The sequence below is a fragment of the Balaenoptera borealis genome (genome assembly GCF_965194805.1).
Source record: "Balaenoptera borealis genome assembly, chromosome: 9".
Classification (NCBI taxonomy): domain Eukaryota; kingdom Metazoa; phylum Chordata; class Mammalia; order Artiodactyla; family Balaenopteridae; genus Balaenoptera; species Balaenoptera borealis.
In genome coordinates this window covers 65,621,203-65,646,932 of record NC_138873.1, presented here as the reverse complement: position 1 = coordinate 65,646,932, position 25,730 = coordinate 65,621,203, and the positions used below count along the sequence as shown (strand labels likewise).

Below are 25,730 nucleotides of genomic sequence, written 5' to 3'. Positions count from 1 at the left end.
GTTTGTATATCTAGATGGGTGTTATAAAATAAGTGATGTGGAAACCAAAAAAAAAAAAAACCAAAGAAAGAAAAACCCCAAACACAAAACACTCTAGGCAGTGGTTTCAAGGCAGCAGTGTAGGTTTTAAAGTATGGATGGTCCTTGGACTTGTTAAAGTTTCTAAGTTTCATTCAGGTTATTGAAAAGTAAAATGAATTTTCATAATAATACTAAGAAATTATTTGCATTTTTCAATGTATTGACATTTTAACTGATGATGCAAAAGCAGCAGTGGGTAAAATTTCTGATACTTTTGCCTGAATCAAAGCAATGGTACAAAACTATACTATTAGCCATTTTATTCTTCTCTGTCAGGTACTCACAGGAAAAAAAAATGCCAGGTTAACGTAAGAATTTTTGTCTTTGAATTATTTGTATTAAATATCAACCCTTGAGTACGTCTCCTTATATTCTGGGCAATGAAATAAGTACACATAAAGCATTTCTGCTACCTACCAAAGTGAACCAATATTTTCCAAATGAACAATGCATGATGTTTCAAAAGCTTCAAATTATGCATGGGTAAAAGATCTATTCAAAGTCAAAGTTAGACCAATAGATCTTAATGGAACAGAATTTAAAAGTTCATTAGTACACTTTTGGATTCCATCTTACAACCTTTAAGGAACTATTTGTCAAGTTTGGATGTAGTATCAAAGATCAAGAGTCACAATTGCTTGAAGAGGAAAATGCCCTTCCTTTTTTCAACTATATATCTCTGTGAGGCTGGATTTTCATTAAAACAACACAGATTGAAGGCAAAGAAGATATGAGAATCCAGCCATCTGGAGACATTAAACAAATCTGAGATGTATAAAAACGATGCCATTTTTCTCAGGAATTTAATTTTTTTGAATATATAGTTATTTCTCCTAAAAAGTACACTAGTTGTATTAATAGGTAATAGGTTTATTATTTTTGTTTTATAGGAATTAATAATTAACAGTGCTTAAGTTTTCTGTCTTAATTTTTAATATGGTAAATATCAGTACATATAACTCACATACAGGAGAATTATTGGAGGTTCTCAACAGTTTTCGGAGTTTAAAGGAGTCCTGAGACTACAACATTTGAGAAGTGCTTGCTTAAGTAAACATAACAGAAGAATAATGAGACAACATTGTAGCTGTCATTAAGTGTTTGAGAAGCTACCTTGGACATCTTTTGTTTTTACCTGCACAGCACCCAATTCCTGTTTTTCTGAGAAAAGCACACCTGTTTTCCTCTGAGGAGTCATATCGCTTCTCTATTTTAATTGGGGTCTACCTTCACCCCTAGCTGCAGGGGTAGATATTCTACCTCAGTATAGCCAATTAGTACATTTTTCATAAACCCCATCTCCTTCTCCTCTCACAGCTAGAGTGATTAGTCAAAAATGGGTATAAGTCAATGAAGCTCAAGTCTCAGACTTTTGCAGGAAGCTTTGGAGAAGAGATGGGGTTAATAAACCACTGGGCTATTTGGCTAGAACTGTTGTTTGGCATGGTCATCATCTGGGCACACCTTTCTCAAAGCAAAAGGATTGCAGAAGAAGATAGAGAGATGGAGAGAGACATAACTCTAATCTTAGCATTTGAGAATCTGGCTCCAACCATGGTAGTTTTATGAGGCTGTAAATTCCCTATTTGATAAAAATCAGTTTGACTTGGATTTCTCTCACTTATGTCTGAAAAGATCCTACTGAGTATTGTTCCAGAAGCAATATAATCATGACTGACCAGCTTTATTCTTAATATAAGGAAGAAAATTCTGACAATCAGTGCTGTTTCAGTCATTGCAAAAATTGCACCAAAGGATGATCTAATTTTGAGCTGGAAAAACACTTAGGGATGAAAGGAATAAACACCTTTATTTTAGGAGTAAAGAAATTTACTCCTAAAGACTTTTTGTTATGTGCAATACCTAAGATTCAGATTTTTTGTTATTTCCAATACCTAATTAGTGGTAGACTAAGAAATAAGCTCAGTATCACTTAAGTATTTATAAACATCCAATGACCATTTTTCGGTGATAGAACAGATATAAAGGATTCCAAAAACACTGATGAGGACCTATATAATTTCAAAATTATAGAAGTCATATCAAATGAGATGAAATAAAGTGGAGAGTTTAAGGAAGTATCCAGAAAATCTAAAAGAATAATACCTGCTATGAACAAGAAGAGTGGTTGCCACAAGGTCTATTATTGTTGTTTACTATGACTGAGAATTAAAATACAATAACTGTTCAGCAGTCGAGTTTTTTGCTTAGGTCTACACAAAATTACTCTTATGTAATTTATCCTAGTCATTGAAAAGTCAGTTTTCAAGATTATTCTTAAGAAAATTTGCTGATTTTACACACAAACACACACACACACCCTGATTAATACAATATATATGATGATGCACATTTAGCGAGTTTAGTAATTTTTCTGAGTTTTTCCTCTATATTGAATCAGTTTTTCCAATATATAAGCTTTTCATTTATTGTAATTCAGGTAGAAGTTTAGGAAATATTAGTTATTTCAATCTCCTAGTGTGATATGTACTGCATTAAATCAACACCAGTTTAACTTGAACTGTGCCGTGCATGTACACATGAGTACTGGACTACAATGTGGGGTAGTTTGAAGATTTTGCCCTTTTGTACACTAGGGCATGGTGTTCCAGAACACATTATTTTATTACTATTCTATTGCTCTGTACTTTTCTTTTTATGCTGTTCTGACTTGAATGTAGTTTTCTTTAAAATATGAAACAAACAGGTTCATGTTTTGACAACTGTACTCTTTTCTTTCCAGATATTGATCATTCAGATATCCCAACTAAACTCTCACTAAATTATTTTCATTCTCTTGGAAGGGCCTTAAATTATTTAAAAACTCGGTGTAGACAATTTTTCCAGTCACTAATATTTGATATCCTATAAGTTCAAGAATACTAATCTACAAAAAAAAAAAAAAACCCCAAACAAATGAATTTCTTATTTGGAAACATAAGAAACATAATAAATTCAGTAAAACAAGAAAAATAATACTGAATACCTTAGGGCACAAATTTAATTTATTTCAGATTTACCCAGCAGTGCTGTGATTCTGTTGATGAAAGGTGAAGCTCAACTTTGAAGATACAGGTATAGCAAATCAAGTTGAGATGAGAAAAAAAGCCAAATAAGGAAAGAGGGTAAAAAATGTCAGTAACTCTATGTCGTCATCCATTTCATTTATAGCAATGGTTCAAAAACTTCAGAGCTACTTGAAGACCTTGTTAAATATTTAGACATGGGTTGTAAATACTTTGATTCTGTGAATTTTAGTCACAGCCTAAGAATTCTTTTTAGTCAGAGCCTAAGAATCTGCATTTTTACTAATATCCCAGGGAATTTTGATAGAGATAATTCAAATGTTACATCAGGTAGAACAATCCTATATAGTCCATATATGAACCCCAGTTAAATTGTGTAAATTATGTATAATAGTTCTTTAGCTTACAAAAGAGAGGGTAAAGGGTATTAAGGAAATAACCCCCCAATTGATGTCCATTCTGTGTGTTTAATTTGCCAAAACTCTCTCAATGGAAATACAAGGAAAAAAATCAAACAAATGAGAGAGAGAGACAGAAATGGAGAGAGATTTGCTTGAAAAACAGAGTGAAATGCCTTTTTCTCATCTTAGTGACTGTCTAGGGCTAAATCCCTTATAAATTGCAGTTGTACTGTAATTGATTTCATTCTTAACAAAACATCAAATCCTCTTGGGAAAAAACAAAGGAAAGTGAGATTAGCTAAGGAAACAGAAAAAAAATTTCTATTTCAATGATTAAAATTTATGCCTCAGGAATTAAGCAGGCTTGATGCTTTCCTGGATTTACAGCATTTCATTTGTTACTGTCATTAGCTTTAACTGCTTTGGGAAAATTTAACAGAGATATAGCATGGCTTACAACCATCATGAGCTACAAAGATAGATTCAAGAGCATGCGAAACGTTTCCTTGCAAACTCTGCTTTAATAGGATTACATGGATAACGCCTTTGAATATTTATTCCCTCTACAAATCAGGTAGGATGCATTTTAATGACATATTTAAAATGTTGTCATCTTACGGCTGAAGACGACACCTAGAAACGTGTACATTTTCGAAAAGCAATGAATCACAAGCCTCAAAAACCTTCTTGAAAATAGGAAGCTAATTTCAAGATGCATGGTGTCATCTTCATTGAACATATTGAAAAGTAGAATTTATGAAATAATAGCATTGCATATCAGTTCAGCAGTGAATTGGAAAAATGAGATTAAACACAATCATAGGAACATAAAGCTAAAATGGGGCCCTTAATCTTTTGCAATATTTGCTATGAAACATTTTTTGCTTCTGAAAGGACAATTATGATACACAGTTGGATTGGTATCTCTCTCTCAGTTCTCATGCATAAAAAATAAACTGCTAATACATAATTAATGCAAATAATGAAACTGGAAACAAAATCTGAGGCCTTGTTCAGATTAATGCCAATTGCTTGACTTGCACACGTCCTTGTCACTTATATTGAAATTTTACTAGATTTCCTTAATATCTTCCTATTTAAACATTTTTAATCCAAAAATTATGATGCTGTGAATTTAGGCATTCTGTGTTTATGCATATGATTTTAATGTCAGAAAACTTGCTTGAAGCTTCTACAATCAGGCTGGCGGTGACTTGAATAAAGTTGTTAACTAATGAACAAAGTCGTTGTTAATATTAATCTGCATATGCTCATCACTCTCCTGAAGGACATTTATTCAACTTTGAGTTGCAAAGCTAATTGAAAATCATGGTAGGTTGATAAATATTGGAAGTAAGGCTCATATTGTCATAGCACTTATTCCTATTTCGTTAATTTTGTAATGAAGAAATATCTGAATGCTTTCTCTCTGTAAGTAGTACATTTCTTATGACTGAACCATAATATTTATGGAAAATTGGCCACTATTTAAAGAGCATCCCGATTTCTTTATAATTAAAATCCTGCTTACAATTAGAACTCAAGAACCATTCTTCAGGAGTTATAATGAAAAGAAAGAATTATTAGGACTACATAGAATAAATAAAATATTTTAAAAACAAAACAGTAGTTAATAATGTGTGTTTATGTTTTTCTTTTTCCTATTACTAAATTACACTTTTAAAAGAGGTATCTGTTCATTTATTTAACCATTGTTTAAATTCCCACTTGTATTAGTCGGCTTTGCTGCTAAACAGTCAACCCACACGGTGTTTTACAAGAAAAGACATTGATGTAGTCCTCGCCTCCGTAGGTATTGGTGACTGCAGGTTATCGGTGGCTGTTATGACTGCTTCATTCAGCATGACTTTGCTCAAAAAAATCTCCCATTTTAAGACAAAGACTGAAAGAGAGAACACTATTTAGGGCATGCCCATTCTTCTGGCAGTGGGAATTAGCAAGAGACTAGACAAACCTTATGATCACATCTAAAGCTTCTCCTTAGTTGTAGTGTATGTCAAATCCACTTACATTCCATTAAATAAAACATGTCACTAATTAAGCCCACTATTAATGGGATAGAAAGTGGACTCCAGGGCTTCCCTGGTGGCGCAGTGGTTGAGAATCTGCCTGCCAATGCAGGGGACACGGGTTCGAGCCCTGGTCTGGGAGGATCCCACATGCCGCGGAGCAACTGGGCCCGTGAGCCACAACTACTGAGCCTGCGCGTCTGGAGCCTGTGCTCCGCAACAAGAGAGGCCGCGATAGTGAGAGGCCCGCGCACCGCGATGAAGAGTGGCCCCCGCTTGCCGCAACTAGAGAAAGCCCTCGCACAGAAATGAAGACCCAACACAGCCATAAATAAATAAATAAATAAATAAAAGCTTTATTTAAAAAAAAAAAAAAAAAAAGAAAGTGGACTCCAAGGGTGAAGTGGACAAGGAAGTGTGAATGAATATCTACAAACATTAATAAACCTACCACACCCCTGTAGGCTCTTCCACATGGCCATTGCCCTCAAGAAAGTTTCGATATAGAATAGGTTGCTTGCAAATAAAGCAGACTTGCATTATTTAAGAAGGCCTTTCTTTAGGTTCATCCTATCATACCATTTGAATTCTGGACATGTTTATTTAAGAAAAAAAAAATCTTATTTCTGTCTGGGATTTCATTTAAGCTATGTGTTCTATCAAATTCCTCATTGCAAACACTTTCTGTTACTGATTCAGAATGCATTTTCATAAATTATTTTAATTCTATACATGGGAGACGGCCCAAATTTAGAATCTCTACCAGAGAAAAATCAAAGTTGATTTATAAGAGTGAAGACTCATGTGTTGTCACAATATGAGGGGAAGGCTGAGAGACATTCGACCACTTTTAATTCTAAGTGAGTCTCTTTCTTGCTGCTCCAGGATGAGATATCTTACTGCTTCCAGGCTAGGTGCACCTTTCTGCCCCATACAGATCATCAAGCATCAGTGACCAATGATCAATGATCAGTACCTTTCACCTTCCCAGGTTTCTTCCTGGGAATAGTAGTGGCTAAATTAATTAATTGGTATGTGTGTTGGCATCCAGGTGAAACTATAAATAATAACACTTCGTCTAGGGCCTTTTTTTTGTAAGGAGAACTGATGGGTGTACAATGCAATAACCCATTCCTTATTCCTTAGAGGTTACTATTGCTATTTTTCACTTGGAAATGAGAAAGCAAGAATTCACAAGAGCTTCCATCTCCGATATGGGTCCAAATCTAATGGTATCCAGCTCCATCGTCTATGCTCTGCTTTGGTCTTCTTTGATGAGTTAATGCTTCTGCTTCTTATTTTACTTATTCTAGTCAAATTATCAAGATCACACCTGTGTTTCTTGCTTTGTTTATTTCAATTAAATTAACAAAATTGTAGGTGTAATAATTGTGAGAAATATCATCTATGAAATCTGATGAACATCGATTGAATAAAAGGAATACTTCAACCACTTTCTCTGGCTCACAAACCTCAACCAATAATAACTATCCTCTATTTTGCCTATGTAAAGGCTTTGACAGTGGTGACTCACTCATTGATGTAAGAGATTCTCCCTCTACTTTTATAGAGTTGGCAGGACTGGCTCTCACATACCAGGAGAGAGGGAAGGGACAGGGTTGTGTACTGAGTTTTACATGCATAAGCTTTAATGCTGCCAAGTTTTGCTTACCCAAAACATGAGAGCTATCAAATTATGTTAGCTATCGATTGGTCATCCCTTCAAATTCGTTTAATTATTTTTTTTAAATTATGCCTCTTTCTGCCTTATAGATAATAGACAAAAATAACTTGGCATATTTTCTCTCTCTCTCTCTCCATACATTATAAATATATTCACACACTTGTACATATTTCATATTTCACAGCATAGAATTGGCCAACAGGGTTTATGGATACAATTTTATCTCAAGATACTGATTTTTTTAATTGAGTAAGAATAAATGGTTATGTTCAGGAAAATATTGCCAAATATTTCATTTTGTTTTCATTTTGTTTAATGATGTCTTCATAAAGAGTTAAACTGATTTTATAAAATTGTTTAATACTTGGGCAATCTTAAAAATAAAAGGCAAACATAAATGCTTCACTAGATTTCTTAAATAGAGGAATTAACTAAGGAATTTCTTAAATGCATTTCTTCTGTCAAATTATCAAAGAAAAGCCTATTCAAACAATAAAATGACTAATTTTGCCTATGTAAGGAAAAGTACTCACTGCTAGTGATACTATAAAATGTGCATTACTGGTGTGTTGTATAATCTTAATACTATCTTTCCTAAAAGCAATTTGGCCACACATATTCAAAGTTTGAAAATGTTTCTACATTTTGTCCAAGTAAATCTACTTTGATATTCCAAAGGAAGGACAGTATTTATATACATCAACTTAACTGTAGAGGGAATTTTAGGTTAACAAAGCAAGATACAAAATTATGGATTTATAAGGAGATGTAAGTCACTCCATAAAACTAGAGATCACATTATTATTTGTGTATTTAAAATTAAACCAATCCAACTGACTAGAAGAAAAGCCTGAGATCAGAATTTTTACCTTGAGTCTCCTCTGTAATTCCCTAATTTTATAAATTGAGATCATTCAGCATTTCTTTATTGTAAATCTCCCCCTCTGTCACAGGAAAATGAAACATACAGTTTAGGACTTTAGCTCACTGGTCCAGCATCAGTTCAGTTTCATTGTTGCTTCCTTCTGGATTATTTATTATCTGACTTCTTAGGCAAAACTCATATTTCAATTAACAGGTTGAGGTCATGTGCTGTAAGGTTGAGCCCTTATGTGGGTACCAGGATTGGTATCTCACCCTGGAAAGCCAGCACCTATTATTGTGTTTTCTTCTTCTGAAACTCCTAAATGTTGTGCTCTGGATGCTTTCTGTAAATTCTACTAAATATTTATTGCTGAAGCTTTCTGCGTATATCGCCCATCTAACTGCACCTTCCATATTATTCATCTTTTACTATCTCTCTTATCCTGCCTCTGCAGATTTACCTGGCCTTCATGTGTCACTTCTCTTGGTCGGGCATAATATAGCCTCAACTAAGCATGGAGTACATCATGAATTAGCAGCATGTCACAATTTTCTCTATTCATCCCCTGCCCCCTCCCCAAGTTCTACAAATTTTGGATTCAGGATAGTGATAGTGGTTGGGGCATGTTCACATTTGCTCTTCACGGCAAATTAAAATAAGTGGATTTACTAGAGAATATTCTGACCAAGCTCCTTTTAATAGAGACACAGGTTTCAGAGGGAAAAGTTGGCATAAGGGTTTGAAACAATCACAGGATGACAGGTGAAAGATGAGGATCCTATGGCGTAAAAAAGCATTATACTAAAATATCCTCCTTGAATTCCAACAATATAATCCCATAGTTCTAACACTGAGCAAAATCCTGAAGTTGGCAGAGTTGTAGTTGTCTTGTTCCTACTGCCTTTCCCAAGTCCTCAGACCTCAAAATACCTGCTGCTCATGAAACACCTACTCTATGTCTCATCCCTTTAAGATAAGACTCTTAAATGCAGGAAATATGAATATCAGGTGAATAGCATTCTACCATGGAGTCACGAGGGGCACCGGAATGAAGTGTGGAGAAATATTCAAGCCTAAGGGACTGTCTGGCATCCTATACTACCCCTATCATTCACTCTACCTGTTCTATTGGTTGCACCCCTGATTAATGGTCTGTGACAGTAGGTTCTGTGTCTATCTTGCTCACTACTTTATCACCCGTTCCTTGCATGCCATATGACCGACAGTCTGATGTATAAAGAAACGCCAAGTCCAACAAGTCCTTTAGCCCTAGTCTAAGAAATGCTGATAATTCTTTATGCCATTGTAATGAAAATAAAAATGATTTCCATAAAGACAGAGCTTGAAACTTGGGGGAGAAGAAAAAATTTTTATTAAACAAGTCAGCAGCAGTTAGATGTGAGTGGATACATAAAATATGTTATTTGATAAAATGAGTCAGCTTCTTCGTCAGATAAAATGTTTTATTTCAGAGTCACGAACATAAAGAGAGTCTAGAAAAATCATTATGTAGTTAGAAAACAGCTAGAGAATTGGAACACTACTGAACTCTGCAGGATAACAAATGATAACCCTGAGGATATAACTAAATGGGAGTAAACAGTACCTCAGACACCCTTTACAGTGGCACACCAGAAAAAAGGAAGCTGTATATTTAATGTATTTTTATGGAACAAATGCATAAGAATGTGTGATATGGGTAATTAAAACCAATGAATGTTTATATACCACTGTTCAGCAAATCCAAAATTGATAGAATAAATGTAGTGGGCAACTAAGGTAGGGTCTTGTGTGACAACAGAAAAAAAAAGAAATTAGAATGAGATTATGCTTTGAAAACATAAAGTTTTTTTATTGAGGCCCACTATAAAGTTTATAGGCTGAGATAATATCATCAGATGGGTTTTAAACTGTTTGACTCAAGAGACAAATAAAGACCTTAAATTGTTTGTTGTGCTTGGTACTGCCTATGGCTTTGGAAAAGAGAGATCAATAAAAGAAGCAAATAACCAGGGAAAGAATCAGTGGGGTTTTAAGGAATCTAAGTAGAAAGTTAGTGACAGATAAAGTTAATAATGCTGTGTAAAAGTGAAGAAAAAACTTCCCCTTCCACATTTACTAAATTCACGAGTGTGTAGGTCTTGCAAACAATGGGGCATATTTTGCATGCAGTAACCCAATATCTTTTCAAAAGAAAATTGAATATAAATTGTATAGTATGTAAAAATGTCTTAGCTATGATGACTAGAAATCTTGGAAGAAAGAATATGATGCTCGTTCACTAGCATCAACATCCTTCAAAGAATAATAAGCTCAAGATCTCTACTCCAACTGGCCTCAGCTCTACCACTGAAACATTGTTCCTGTTAACAGCTGGCGGCTGATTCCAAATGGTGATTGCTGAAGTTTCCCACAAGGAAACGGGTGCGCCATGCCCTGGTAGATTCCCAGGAACCGTGCATGCCAAGAACATTTTGATTCTATGGAGGGAAGGGAATGGAAATGGATTGTAAAATATTCTACTTATGGTGAACAAAGCCGAATGACTCACAAAATACTCCCATCAACTGTTGATCCAAACCACCCAGTGAGCCAGGGACCAAGTAGAGATATGACTATTCTCAGAAGCACGATCAAGAAATATTAAGAAGTAAACTTCCTATTTAGATTCAAGGGAATTTAAACTATCCTTTCTTTGATTGAAACTAACAATTGTTTAGCTTTCTGGTGTCTATACTCACCATTTCCATTCATATTCATTTTACTCTTAATGTTCCAAAAAACAGTTCTTACCTAGGTTTTCTCCGTGTTACTCCAGAAACAATTTCAAGTCCTTAACTTTTTTTTTCTTTTTTTTTTTTTGGCATAATGGCAACATTTGACACAATCGATCACTCATTTCTTAGTTAAACACCTTGAGCACAGCCTCGGGACTGAACGCCACACTTTCTTGGTCATCTTCCCGAGCCAGCCATCCTCAAACTCCTTTACTGGCTTCTCCTCAACTCTCTGACTTCAAATGTTGGAGGGCTCCAGGGCTTAGTCTTCGAAAACATCCTGTCTACACACAGGCCTGAGATTATTCCATCCAGTAGCATGGCTTTAAAAGCCATTTATTTTCTGATGATTCACAAAATGTTATCTTTAGACCTCTTCCCTGAACTCCAGGTCTGTATACCCATTGCTTACTCCACACTATGTCTCAAATTTGAAACATCTAAATCTGAATCTGGATCCTAATTGCCATAGACTGAAGGTCTGTGTCCCCTCAAAATTCATATGCTGAAACCAAACCCTTAGTATGACGGTATTTGGAGGTGGGGCCTTTGGGAGGTGATTAGCTCATGAATGGGATCGGTGCCCTTACAACAGAGGCCCCAGAGAACTCCTTCACCCCTTCTGCTGTGCGAGAACACAACAAAAATACAGCCACTTATGAACCAGGAAGCAGGCTCTCACCAGACACCCAATCTGCTGGCGCCTTGGTCTTAGACTTCCAGTCTCCAAAACTGTAAGAAATAAATTTCCATTGTTTATAAGCCACCCAGTTTATATCAGCCAAAAAGATTGAGACAGAACAAAAGATTGTTCTACAGTGTACAGTCTTCCCTATCAGTACATAGCTCCATCTTATTGCTCAGGTTATGAACGTTCATGCCATCCTTGACTCCTCTTTTTCTCTCACAACTCACATCCAATCCATCAGGAAAAGCTTCAAAACGTGTCCAGGATCTGACAACGCCTCACCACGTCCTCTGTGATACACTGGTCCATGTCCCAATTTTCTCTGCCTGGGTTACTACAGGGGTCTTTTAGCAGGTCTTCTCCCTAACTCTGCCCTCATCTCCCCACGGTTGATTCTCAACACAGCTGCCAGAATGCCTTTATTTTTAAATGCTCCATTATAGTATTCCTTTGATCAAACCTTCAGAGTCTTCCTACCTAATTCAGACTACAATCTAAGGTCCTTATAATAGAGTTTGGCCTCATATTTTATAGCTCTATCCTTTGACCTCTTGGCTCTTGAGTCACATAGGACACATTATTCCCTAAATACTCTCAAGTCAGGAATAAACACACCAGCTTTTCCATCTGCCTAAAATAATTTTCCCGAGATCTCCCTATGAGTTGGATTCCCCTGTTCCTCAGGCCTTAGTTCAGTGAGGTCTTCCCTGATGTTCATATGTAAAGTGCCACTTCCACTATACTTATGAATATCTGAGAGACTGCGGAGCTACATATTTATTTTTTTACTATCTCCCACACTATAATTAAACTCTGGGAAGACAAAGGGTTTTTTTTGTTTGTTTTTGTTGTTTTGTTTTGCTTTTCTGTTTTGTTCACTGATATTCCCAGCATCAAGGACAGTATCTAGCATCTAACATCTAAATGAATGTGTATTTAAAACAATGTTTATACTAATACATTTTTAAATTAAAAATTAATATATTATTTTATTAATTACTTCTTGTATATGAAGCAAAAAGCATACAATGAATAATAAATCAAATACCATTTTGCCTTCTACTCAAATAGCTATTAGAACACCATCTCTCTCTTTAAAGTAACTGGTGTCCCTCACCTGAATTACATTTTCCTCCCTACACCTCAGAATAACTACTATTTTGACGTTTGTGCTTATGATTCCTTTGTTTTTCTTCACAGTTTAACATGTATGGATGAGTTGCTAAACAACATGTTATAGTTTTCATTTTTTCTTCTTTATGTAAATGGAATCATATGGTATGCATTTTCTGCAACTTGCCTTATTTCACTCAACATCCATTTAAGATTCATCTGTCTATCCATTCATGGATTCCTCAAATATTTTGTGAGTACCTGCTATACGCCACATACAACTCTATGCTCTTAGGGCACATCAATGACCAAAGCAGACAAAGAGTCTATCACCATGGGGATCACATTATAGCAAAGGAAAATAAATACTAATAAGCATGAGTAAGTAAAATAAATTAAATATGTTGCATATTAAAGGTGAAACATATAGGAAAAAAGGAAAAATATACAGGAAAAAAATATAAAGCAGAGTATGGGGAATCAGCAGAACTCTGCAAGTAATGGGGAAGGAGGAGAGTTTGCTGTAGTAAATAGGGTGACCAGAGGAGGCCTCATTGAGCAGATGGCTTTGAGCAAAGATTTAAAGAAAGTAAGGAGGCTAGAAATTTGGATTTATAGGAGAAAAACATTCCATGTACCAGAAACAGCTAGAACAAAGAAGTTAAGGCAAGAGTGTGACTGGTGTGTCTGAGAAACAGCAAGGATGCCAGTGTGGCTGGAGCTGAATGAACAAAGAGATCAGGAGATGAACTCAGAGACCGAATGAAGACCTAGAACCCACAGAGTTTTGGAAGCCACTGTAAAGGACTTCATTCTTTTCTATGAGTGAAGTGGAGAAGCACTGCAGCATTTTGAGAGGAAGAGTGACATGATCTGCCTTATATTTTAGAAGTATTTCTCTGTTGCTACAATGAAAATCAATGGTAGGGGACAAAGATGAAGGTAAGAGAGCAGTTTGGAGGCTATCACAGTCATATAAGCCTGATAGAATTTCTTGACAAATTGGATGTGCATGTGAGAGGAGAGAAATCAAGAATGATTCCATAGTTTTTGCCCCAAGAATTGGAAGGATGCAATTTCCATCCACTGAGGTGGTTACCCCATCACAGTCCCATTAAACTGTGGCCTATGTAGAAGGCTGATGAATGATAGTGGTCTGAGAATGACAGTGGTCTATCATAAGCTCAATGAAGAGGCGTCTCCTGTTGCATTTTCTCCTTAATGGAGATAGTAAATATAGTCCCTGACACCTGCGAAATTAGCTTTCAAGCTGATCAATGCATTTTTTCCTCAATACCAAAAACAAAGAGCATCAGAAGTCACTTACTGTCAGCTGGCAGAGTATAATTGTACTGTTTTGCCACAAGGCTCCATCAGTTCCTGGGTTGGCTTCATCATTTAGCTCAGTGGGACCTTAATTATCTTGTTTCCTATAGGAAATCATGCTGGTCTATTACATTGATTGTCCATGCCAATAGGGTATATTGACTGGTAAGTAGCAAGTATCCTAGATCCCTTGAAAGATACATGCATACTAGACAATGGAAAATACACTAAAGGACTTTTAGGTGCATACCATTGAAATACGTTTTTCGGCTGTTCAGGCGTCTCAGGATGTTGGAATACCCCTTCCAAAGTGTCAGATGACTTGCATCCTGGACCTCCTAACTGTGAAAAAGGCACAATGCCTACTGGATCACTTTGGATTTGTAGATGACATATGCCAAATTTAGTGGGTTGCTCAATTGTTACACATATTTGGAAATGCTACTCCTATCTATTTAGTTAGTAACCAAGAATACTGAGAGTTTTGCGTGGGATTCAGAGCAGTGTAGGCCCTCCAGCTGGCCCAATTTGCAGTGCAAAAAGTGTTGCCCCTTGTGCTTATAATCTGTTGAAATCAAGCATGTCCAAGGTGCCTGTTGTCAGACTGCAATGCTCTCTGGAGACTGCTGATGTCAATTGCTGATGGGAAATTGCAGTGTAGAACAATAGTGTTTGGGAGGAAATTCACGTCCTCTGAGTAAAAAAACCCTGATAAGCTCATTTTGAACTGGGTATTATCTCATCTACTGAGCCATCAAGTTGGGCATGCCCAGATTATATGGATGAATCATACAGAAGAGGCCTAAGGAGTAAAAATATTTGTTTCCAATATAAACACTCAGTATACATGAGGAGACACTCAATGATCAGGTGTTAAAAAAAAACAAAAAAAAAGACTTATCCTGGGGGCTTCCCTGGTGGCACAGTAGTTGAGAATCTGCCTGCCAATGCAGGGGACACGGGTTCGAGCCCTGGTCTGGGAAGATCCCACATGCCGCGGAGCAACTAAGCCCGTGAGCCACAATTACTGAGCCTGCGCGTCTGGAGCCTGTGCTCCGCAACAAGAGAGGCCGCGATAGTGAGAGGCCCGCGCACCGCGATGAAGAGTGGCCCCCGCTTGCCGCAACTAGAGAAAGCCCTCGCACAGAAACGAAGACCCAACACAGCCAAATAAATAAATAATAATTAAAAAAAAAAAAAGACTTATCCTGTCACTATCATTCTTTCTCACTATCAGCCTGAGTGTTTGCCCGCTGGACTTACAAAGGAAGAGGCCCAAAGAGATGTTTTTCGTTAACTTTTCAACAAGTAACCCACCCCCACCCAATCCTCACTGCACCCCGTCCCCATCTCATATTTGATCTGGCTACAGCCACTGCTCGGTGCCCTATCTTCCAGGGGCAGAGAACAATGTCCAGTCATCTGGTGATAAGTCAATTCTATTAGACCTTTTTTATCTTAGAGACGACAGCAGACAGAATATGTTCTCAGTGGACTAGATTCTTACACTAGATATGGATTTGGTTTCCTTGTCTACTTCTGCCAGAAACAACTTTTAAGGAATTAGAAAGCTTTATTTATTGTTAGAAAGTTCTATACAATATTGCTTCGAACGAAAGAATTCAGCCTCTGGCAAGAGAAGAAAGACAGTGGGCTGATGCCATGGTATTCAATGATCTTTCCCTATTGTGTACCCCACCAGCCAGAAGCAACAAACCAAAGAGAATGGTGAAATGGAATTTTAAAAACTCAATTATGGCTCTGGCTGGGAAGTAATACCTTGTGAAGTAAGTTGGGCTAATATACAAGAGGATACAGATTCCATTCTGTGATTTTTTTTTTCCCCATAGTCAAAACAAAGGGGAACGAAATAGTGAAATAGGCAGCTACATATATGACTGCTTCACCTAATGACCTACCAAGGCAACTGAATAAGTTTGTGCAGGGTGTATTTTTTATTTTTTTACCTATTGAGAAAATCTTTTTTTTTTTTTTTTGCTCTTTTACACCGATAAAGTCCCGTATTTAAAGTTTATACATTTTTAAGAATAAACCAAGCTTTCACTTCTATGATAAAACTAAATGTCACAATTTTGCTGATATAATTTCTAGGATTTTACCATCTATGTCCCTGAGTAAGAGTGCCCAATATTTTTTTTTTCTTTTTTGTACTGTCCTTGTTAGAATTTTTACTGTTAAGGTGGAACTAGTCTCATAAAATCAATAGGGGAGTGTTCCTTCATTTTCCATTTTCTGGAAGAATAAGATTAAAGTTGAATTTACTATGTCTCTAATACCAAATATTCCTATAAAGCTATGTGAGCTTTATTTGTGTGTTTAAATGTTTTTAAATTACTTAATATCATTAATAATTGTATTGTTCAAGTTTTCTACTACATCTTGACCACTCTAGGAATTTCTCATTTGTGTTGATATTTCTTACTTTTGTTGGCATATAGTTGCTTATAATAACTATTTACCATTTTAATCTCTGCCACGTAGATCGGAATGACCTCTTCTCATTCCTAATAATGTTAACTCATACCTTGTTATATTTTGTTCCATCTGCCAAATGTGTTCCAGATTTCCCCATTTTAAAAAATTTGCATACACAAACACACATCCATTGAATCAACCTATCTTTCAAACTAAAACCTTACCTTTGCCTTTTGCAAACAAACTCCTTTAAAAGTACGGTACATTAGTGAACAACAATGTATTTATCAGTTATATAATGCTACATTTAAAAAATCACTCCAAAAGTTACCAGGCTAAAACAAGGATTGTTCTTAGGATTCTGTGGGTTGGCTGGGAGGTTCCTTTTGTTGATTTCTCCCAACCCACTTGCGTGGCTACATTTAACAAGAGGGTTAGCTAGGCTGGACAGTCCAAAATGTTCTCACTCACGTCTGGCAGTTGCCTGGGACACCTTGGTTCTCCTCCGTGTGGCCTCTCCTCCTCTACCAGGCTAAACCTGCTTCCTTCACTAGTGTCAGCCTAGCACTCTAAGGGGGAATGGTTGAATTTGAAATGCCTCTGTGGCTTCGACTACAGTACTTGTCACTTCTACTACATTATATCGATCAAAACAAACCACAAGAACAGCCTAGATTCAAGTGGTGGGGAAACAGTCCCTACTTCTTGCTGGGAGAAGCTGCAAAAAATTCATGGCACTGTTAATCTTCTGTAGTCTGTCTTCTGGCAGAAATTATTTACAAAGTTCTGGTATGCAAAATGCATTCACCCTTCCAAAGACCCCAACAAAGTTTCATCAAATCAAGGCATCAGGATTGAATGCTTTGATCTCATGATTTGTATCAGGTTGGGTGAGACCTTCCATGTGTGAGTTCTCTTAGTCCAGAGATTTGTGAAAGAAAGAGATAATTTATCCATCACTCTCCCTTCCCAACAGATAATGGTGAAAAAAGTATGGGGATAACTACAATAGAAATTTCCATTTTAAAAAGTGAGGGAAAGAAGGCACATAATCAATGGTCTATGGAAATTCCAGTGATTCTGAACTTCATTTGGACACATGCCACCACTTCCTCCTACTCCTAGAATAGAAAATGGTATTTGATAATGATTTATTTCCACTTTCTAGGAGTGGTTCTCTAAGCTTTTTTTTCTCATCAGCTCTTGTCTCTTCCCTCTGGGCCTTTGGCTCAAGACCTTGGGTTCATGGTCTGCCTTCTGGGGAGACATTCCTTCTTTGTTTGTTTCTTTTCTTTCTTTTTTTACAATAAGAAATAGCCCTGTTTGCAGCTGAGTATCTTTCTCAAAGTATTCTGTTTATTTTAATCTGTCACTGTCCCTTTTAGCTCAAACTAGTACTGTTTTTGTTGATAACTTTCTCTTAATATTTTCTAGTTTCCTATGAATCTGACTGACATTTCCTCCATGATCTAAAAGATAAATTCACAGTTCATTTTCAGATGGACTTCTTGCTATTTGAAGAATATGTGAAACTTCTAAGGGATAATGCCTTTATGATTTTCAGATGTTCTTTTCTCCCAGCCTAGAGTAGCAACTTAATTTTCTGAGAGCTTAACAGCCTTAATTTCAAGTTTACCATGAGGCCAATTTGTATTTTAAAAATCTTTTTGTGGGCAGAATATAGAGAAGATAAACAGGTTTATTTTCCAACCCATAATATGTACTGGGTCTTCTATAATTCCTGCAGATTTTTCTTGCTCCTTGAACTTTGTCTTTACCTTCTCGTACCTTATCATATGAAGCTATAAGAAGCCATTTGACAGTTTTCACATTCTGTCTGGAAGTTTCCTTGCTCAGATTCACAAGCTCATTAGGTATATTTTTTATCTGCCACATTTTTCAGATGACGTTGTCTCTGTTTCTCCACTGCATAATATGGATGTCTCTTTCTCAAGCCTTCAGTAGTAATTCCTTCATTGTTCTCCCAGAATCCACCAACACTCTCCTTGATGCTTTTATATTTTCCTCCTACAACGTGGTGCCAAAACTAATGCCACATGTTTTAGTGTTTAGTCAAAACAACAATTGTCTGTTAATTCTCAGGATTCCACGGGTTCTCTGGGTGTTTTTTTTTTTTTTTTTTTTTCGCTGGTTTCTCCTGGACTCAATCATCTGCATTCATCTGCATCTTTGGCTGGATTAGGTTATTCACACGTCTGGAAATGAATGCTGATTGTTCTGCTGGGGCACCTCTGTTCTTCTCCATGTGGCCAATAGACGAGACTAGCATCTCTGAGTGGTGTCTCAGGACAGTGGTTTAAGAGGATGAAGATGAAATTGCAAGGCCTCTTGAGGCCTAGGCTCTAGAATTCCAGTAACATTACCTCTGCCACATTCTATAGGTTAAAGTAAATCACAAGGCCAGCACAAGTTTATGATCATGGCAAAACTGACTCCACTCCTGGATGGATGGAGGAACAAAACATAAAGCAAAGCAATATGCATACTGGGAAATAATTTGTGGTTGTTAAGAGGAAAGGTTTTGGAGTTAATTGCCGAAGTTCAAATCCTGATTGCATTATTCTTGGATTAATCACTTAATTTCTTTCTGGCTCTGTTTTGTTTTCTCTAAATCTGACTAATAATCCTACCTACCTCAGATGGTCATTGTTGAGGATTAAATGTGTAAAAGTATGTAAAGCATTTACAACAGGGCCTGGCGTGTTGTAAACTCTATATCAATGCTTGCTCTTAGTGTTCAATTTGCTGCTTCTACCTCATTACCTCCTACTCACTCTCCCCTCTTCTGTAGAATGATTGCTGTCCTACTATTATACTGACTCTGATTCTATAAAGATCATTGGTGGTCCCCAAATGTATTAGATTGTCTCATTATATGTTGTTTTTAATACTCCTTTCTTCTGGAAACACATTAGTGATTTTCCTGACTACCTTTAAGGAGGTAGTCCTTAAAGAGGCCTTTAAGGAGGCCCTTCAGGATCTCCTTTTTCTCTCCCTGCCCCTTTATTTTAATTGTTCACCAGTGGTCTTTCCTTTTATCCATTTTCCTCCTTTCTCAGCTCTTGCCCCCTGGGCAATCTCATCCAGTCCCATTGTTTTTAACAATCAACACATATTCATACCATTCAAATATGCATCTTTATTTCTCAAATTCCTTCCATTTCTAGCTACTTACTTGGGTATCTCTACCAATATGAACCACAGTTCTTCAAATCCAAATAGTCCACCACAGAACTGGGCTGTCAAACTTCGCTGTATTCCACACTCCAGTCATGGGAAATTGTACTATCATCACACCCTACCACCCAAACTTGTACCATCTTGTACCCTTATTCCTGTCACTTATTCAATATTGCTACCTTATTCCACTTTCAAAACTTCAGTCTCTACTGGACTATTATAATAGACATCATCATTGTTCTTCCTGTCTGCACCAGTAACTCGCCCTCCCCTCTGTTGCCTCTGTTATGTATGTACACACAGATCTGTCAATACCTCTACTCAAAAAATTTTGATTACAATTTACTGATTAAACAAGTAAGATTAAAATCCTAAGGGGGACTTCCAGTTCCTTCATGGTCTGTTCTCACCCTGTATGGATGGTGACACTCTTTCTATCCCTACATTTTCCCCTGCGCCGGTATGCACATATCTGATTCTGAGTACTTCTAATCATCTCATCCCATGTCTTTTTTTCTACCTCTTACTCTGCTTGAAATATGTTTCTCTTCCTCCTGCACTTCCTCTTTTTTGAGTATGTGTAGATTAAATATAAGTCATGAAATTTGAAACACCATGAGAGTAGGGTAATTTGTTTCATACTCTTTTTATAGATTTTTGTTACATGACACTTAGCAATGTGTCTATTGTGTAGCATCATTGAATACTTGATATTAAATGGATGAAAAACTTGGTAAATGTTCCTTTCGTCCTCACTTGTCATCTGTTTCCTCTCTTTCCTCTCAAAGCACTTTAGGCTTTTTTCACAGTTTTTGTTGTAATGTTCCTGAATTATGGTGGTAGCATATGTTCTATCTTCCCCACTGGCCTCTGATTGTATCTGTGGGCAGAGGTTTTGCTTTACTGGTCCTGACATCTACAGCATTTAGTATAAAACAGCACACACACAATGTTGAATGAATGCCTTCCCACTACCCTGTCCTGTGGTTCATCCATCATTTCTTTGGTCATTCGGTAACTGGTCACCACATATGGTCGGTCACAATCCTCATGGTGACCTTCCCTTTGAATCACTGATAAGAAATTTTTAAAAGCATTGAATAAATGTATTAAAAAATTAAATGATAGAATTTCACAGAAAGTATCTTTGAGCATATTAGAATCATTAATAAAAAGCTATTTAGTTACAAAGTCAATGTCAAAATCAAAAAGCATATCATGATAAAAATGTGTGAAATAGTAACTTGTTTTAAACAAAATAGCAAAATATCTAGGAACATTCAGCTAGCAGTATTATTTCAAGGTATGGGAAAATAATTATAAAACCAAAATCAAAATAATGCATTTAGCATTATAAACTAAAGAAGACCTTCTTATAAGCATTAATTAGATATAATTTTAAAATATTAAGAGTTGAAATTACATACTTGAAATAGTATTTGCAATTCCATTCAGCTTCTTCCTAATGTAGAAATCAATTTTAAAAAATTTAAAACATATATACATTGAAAGAAATTTAGGCAGAATGGTTTTGTTTTAATCTCAGAGAAAATGTGTTCTAATAGTGTTCTCATTGGGAATACAATAACTGTAGTTATATAATCATGAAAAGAAAGAAATGGGTCGATGGTCATAAAACTCCCTTGATAGTCAGGCATTGTTAATTTAAAAGTAGGAAGGCAGGGATTAAAGTTAATGAGGGGCTGAGCCTCCATGCAATTTAGTTAAACTCTTTAACACAAAAGCTGGTAGAATATATGGAAAGAATGTACCAGAGGGAGCAACAGGAGACAAGGTTGTGAATCAGGCTGTGAAAAAGAAGAGAAAAACAGGACACCCTTTAGAGGAAATGATAATCACATAGTTCCATCACTTGATAGATTAGAGCAATCAAAGGGGTTGGAAATTCCAAATTCAGTCATTTGATAGATTGGAGAAATCACAATAAAGACATAAAGGTAAATTTGTATTTCTCATGAGGAAAATCAAAGTGGATTATTAGGTACTCCCATAGCTGTTAAATATTATGTTGACTTTAATTCTTCCCTGGGTGCCTGAGAATGTGTCTTTTCTGGTCATAGAAAGAGCAAAGTTACTTCTAGACCTTTATTTTCAGACTGCCTAGATGTCAAAATTACATTACTCTCGGGGAGAGAATAGCCATTTTCAGAGTTAGTGGTTGCTACAGCAGGGATAAAATTTTCACTATCCACACAAAGTAAATTGAATGAAAGCTGGACAAGACCCCAGGTAGCAGTAGTGAGATAGTCTGTAAAAAAATTTCTTTCGCTTAATTCCTTCCTTCATCTATTCGTTCATTTATTTAATAACCATCTCACACCTACTATGAAATTGTTTTAGCCTGTTATAATCCAATGGCTACATGTTAAAATTGACTATGGTCAGAGCTTGAATAGTGATTTTTAAGACTTTTTAACTGGGCTTTTCATATATATATGAAAAGATATATATATATATATATATCTCAGTAAGATGTTGAAGTTCTTTTTTATTGCAGGTAAGATATATCTATTTGGCATCAAAAGATTCTTTTCAGTCAATTCTAATTACATTTTATTTAAAAACAGTTGGTCTTGTATTCATAAATGTAGTTTATATAGAATGGGCAAGAAGCATTTAAACAATAAGACCACGAATTCCTGTGGCCAGGGAAATGCTGTCAAATAGGACTTAGGAAATCTTGCAGAATCAACTTTCCACTAAAGAAGATTTTTTTATGAGATCACATTCAATTTGAAAGCAGTTCTTTTCCTGCCACAAATAGACTATAAAGCTGCTACGGTCATAGGGCAGACCAGAGACCATGATGACAGACAAAGACAGTTACAGTGTGGCTCAGTGTAGGGGGGTACCAGCCATCCCCAGGTAAGACAAGCGGTTTTACAATCATGTGCATTTTCTGATCATGGAAAGAGAAAAGTTGCCTCCAGATTTACTTCCCTATACAGGGAACATGTGACTGAAAAACAGAAAGCTTCCTTAGAATACAGTAAATTGTATTTCAAGTGCCAACATTGTACAGTTGCAGAGAGGGAGACCAAATTATTTGCAATTGTTTGGGAAACCTTGATAAGTAGAAGCAATAATTCTGCTGCAGACTTACTTAAAAGAGAATCAGATTATGATGAATGTGCAAATAAAGACAAAACAGGAAGAAAATACTTATATCTACTGCCTAGGAATAAATGGTTTACCAGTACTTGTGAGGAAGAATTAAAAATTGACCTGTATACAACATTATCTATGTCATAAGGATTAATGTTTAATCATTTCTGTATTGGTCTTCTTCCTTACTATTGGATCCAAAAATCTCATTCAATCCTGTACTTTAAAAATATAAATCTTTGAGTAAAATAACTATACTGATACAGAGAGACATCTTGACCAAGTTAATTTGAACTGACAACAATAATCAAGATTTTACTGTCCAATCTTATCATCCTAGGTGAACAGCAGCTGCACAAACTGATAGCTTCTCAAGGGTTTTACCTATCAGTGTACACTTCATTTTATTTGGTTTTAAACTTACATTTTTAAAATCTTAGATAAAAGGTAGGGGTGGATGAGTTTTCTTACTCTCTATATGCCCTGTGGCATATCCATAAAAACCAACACACAGCATATATACTGTTATTTGCGACATGGTTCCTCATCATAACAACTGAATTAATTGTGTTTGCTTGTGTTTACATGGCTCATACGGAGGACTTGTTCATATTATAGATATGAACAACCCACATTAAAAATATATTTATAATAGTAAAAATAACATGCTTAATATAGATTATTTTAAAATACAGAAATATACAGAGTAAGAATTAAAAGTCCCAAGTGAAACCCTTGTGTTCCCACCTCATTGTTCAGAAGTAACCACTAGTGATATATCCATGTATATCTTTCAAGCTTTTTACCACCCATTAAAAATATATATTTATATCCATTTTACAAATAAAGAAAGCAAGCCATAAAGAGGTTAAGTAATTGGCCCAAAGTCATACAATTAGTAAGTGGTGTAACTGAGTATTAAACAGAGGCAGTGTTACAGAATCCATGTTTTAACTAACTATCCCATTCTTGTCTTACCTATATTTAAAAGAAAAATACATATCAGCATAAGAATATTATACTATTCTTAATGGTCTGTGACATGATCTTTAATATATTTTGCAAATACAAAAAATAATCTATTTTTGTTGTTTTCCAATATTTGTGTGGTATTTCAAAGTAAGCACCCACTGTATTTAATTTCACCATATAAAAATTAATGGGCACATAGACTGTCAAATATTTGACTGCTACTTAAAAAATATAGTGAATATCTTTGTACATACATCTCTGTGTATGTGGCTGTGAGTATTTTTATAGGAGAAATTTTTAGAAGGGGAATTGCCTTGTCAAACTATGTGAACATTTTAAGTGACCTCCTTAAGGACTTAGTGTACCAGAGCTTGTTTTCCCAACTTTTTACCAACACAGGATATTATCAATCATTTCAAACATTTTTCAAAAGTCATGTGTAAAAAGTAGGATTGAATTTTTTTTTTGGTGATTTCTTGATAATATTGAAGGTTGACAATCCACTCATTCACATATTAATTACTCGAGTTTCTCCCTTTTTTAAATTACTTATATGTATGTGTTTCTCACTTCATATTAGTTTAGTTAATGTTTTCTTACTGTTTGGAGAAACTCTATATTTTGTATACCAACCCTTTATCTGTCGTATACACACACTAATATTTTTCTTAGTCTCTCTTATCTTTGTTTTGGATATTTAGGCTTATTTATGATGTTCTCATATGGGTAAATTTGCCAATCATCCCTTTATGTTTGAGGTGTGTATCCCTGTCTGTGTGAGGGAGATATCAAAAAACCTTCATGGAGGTGCTAACAGTATAATGAGTTTATAGGCATAAACAGAATTTATTCACATCAAGTGATGTTGGAGAGGGGGATTCTGGATAGAACTCATTACATGAGCAAAGGAATAGTGATGAGCAGTCACATGGTGTGTTTGGGGAAAATATAACCATTTTTTGTGCTGGAGCTTAAAATGTGAGGTATACAGTGGCAGCAAATGGGATTGAAGAAAGATAGGTAGATGCTAGACAATGGCGAAGTTGTGTGCTACAATAAGAAACCTGGAAATGCACCTTAAGGCAATGAGGAGCCGCATATGGGGAGGTGAAATGGTCACATTTGCGTTTTGTTAGAAGATTCTGCCAACTGTAGGAAGGATGGATTTGAGAAACTCAAGGTAAGGTGGTGACCAAAGGAGACTTGGTATTAGACCAGATGATGCTCACCTAAAACTAGGGTGCTGGTAATTGAGAAGGAGAAAAAATGTATTCCTCTGTCAGCTTTGAAAGGTGCTAAATTAAAAAAAAAAAAGCAAATGAATAGCTTTTTTTTTTTTAACTCTTTTAGTCTAGTCCATCTAAAATTTTACTTCCTAAAGGTTTTTAGTTCCCATTGATTTTGATAGTGATATACTCAGGCCTATTAAAGAAAAATTCTCCATGTTCAACAATGTGCCACAGAAAGCTCAGATCACTATTGGAATGTTTTCTGCTGTGTGTGGAAAGCTTATGCTACCTTCATGTGTAATATTTTGCATACTTTAATATATAATACTTAAATGTAATTTATGAATAAAAGCTTATAAATTCATGATTAATTTTTCTTACCTAGTCATTAATATAAGGGAAACTAGTATCTTCTGAATCCCTACTATGTATCTCTACTAATTATTTTCTATGTTACCTTTACTATAAAGACAAAACTATATGATAGGCATTGTAACTATTTGACACAAAGGATACTAAGTCTAAGGAAAGTGAGTAAATTTCTCGGAAGACAGTAGATTCTGTACTTTAATCTAGATCTTTAATTTTAAAATACATTATTTGGCCTAATCAATGATACCTATTACTTAGAATTTAAAGGTTAAGCTTGACCACTCTAAAATAATGGCATAGTACTGGAAATAGCAGTCAGAAAATTATGAATTGCTTAAATTTTTTATTTTGGGGTTCACAAATCCTAATAGGAGAAACTTACTTTCAAAGAGATATTTCTACA

General features: G+C 35.8%; 1 long non-coding RNA gene across 1 annotated transcript in view; it reads right to left on the bottom strand.

Annotated features, from left to right (window-relative positions):
• Nucleotides 1-4,282: 4,282 nt before the first annotated feature.
• LOC309635319 overlaps nt 4,283-25,730 on the bottom strand; it is a 545,314-nt gene continuing 523,866 nt past the window's right edge. Inside the window, exon 2 of the long non-coding RNA XR_014248761.1 lies at nt 4,283-5,745. This is a non-coding gene — a long non-coding RNA (uncharacterized lncRNA). The remainder of the gene's footprint in view (nt 5,746-25,730) is intronic.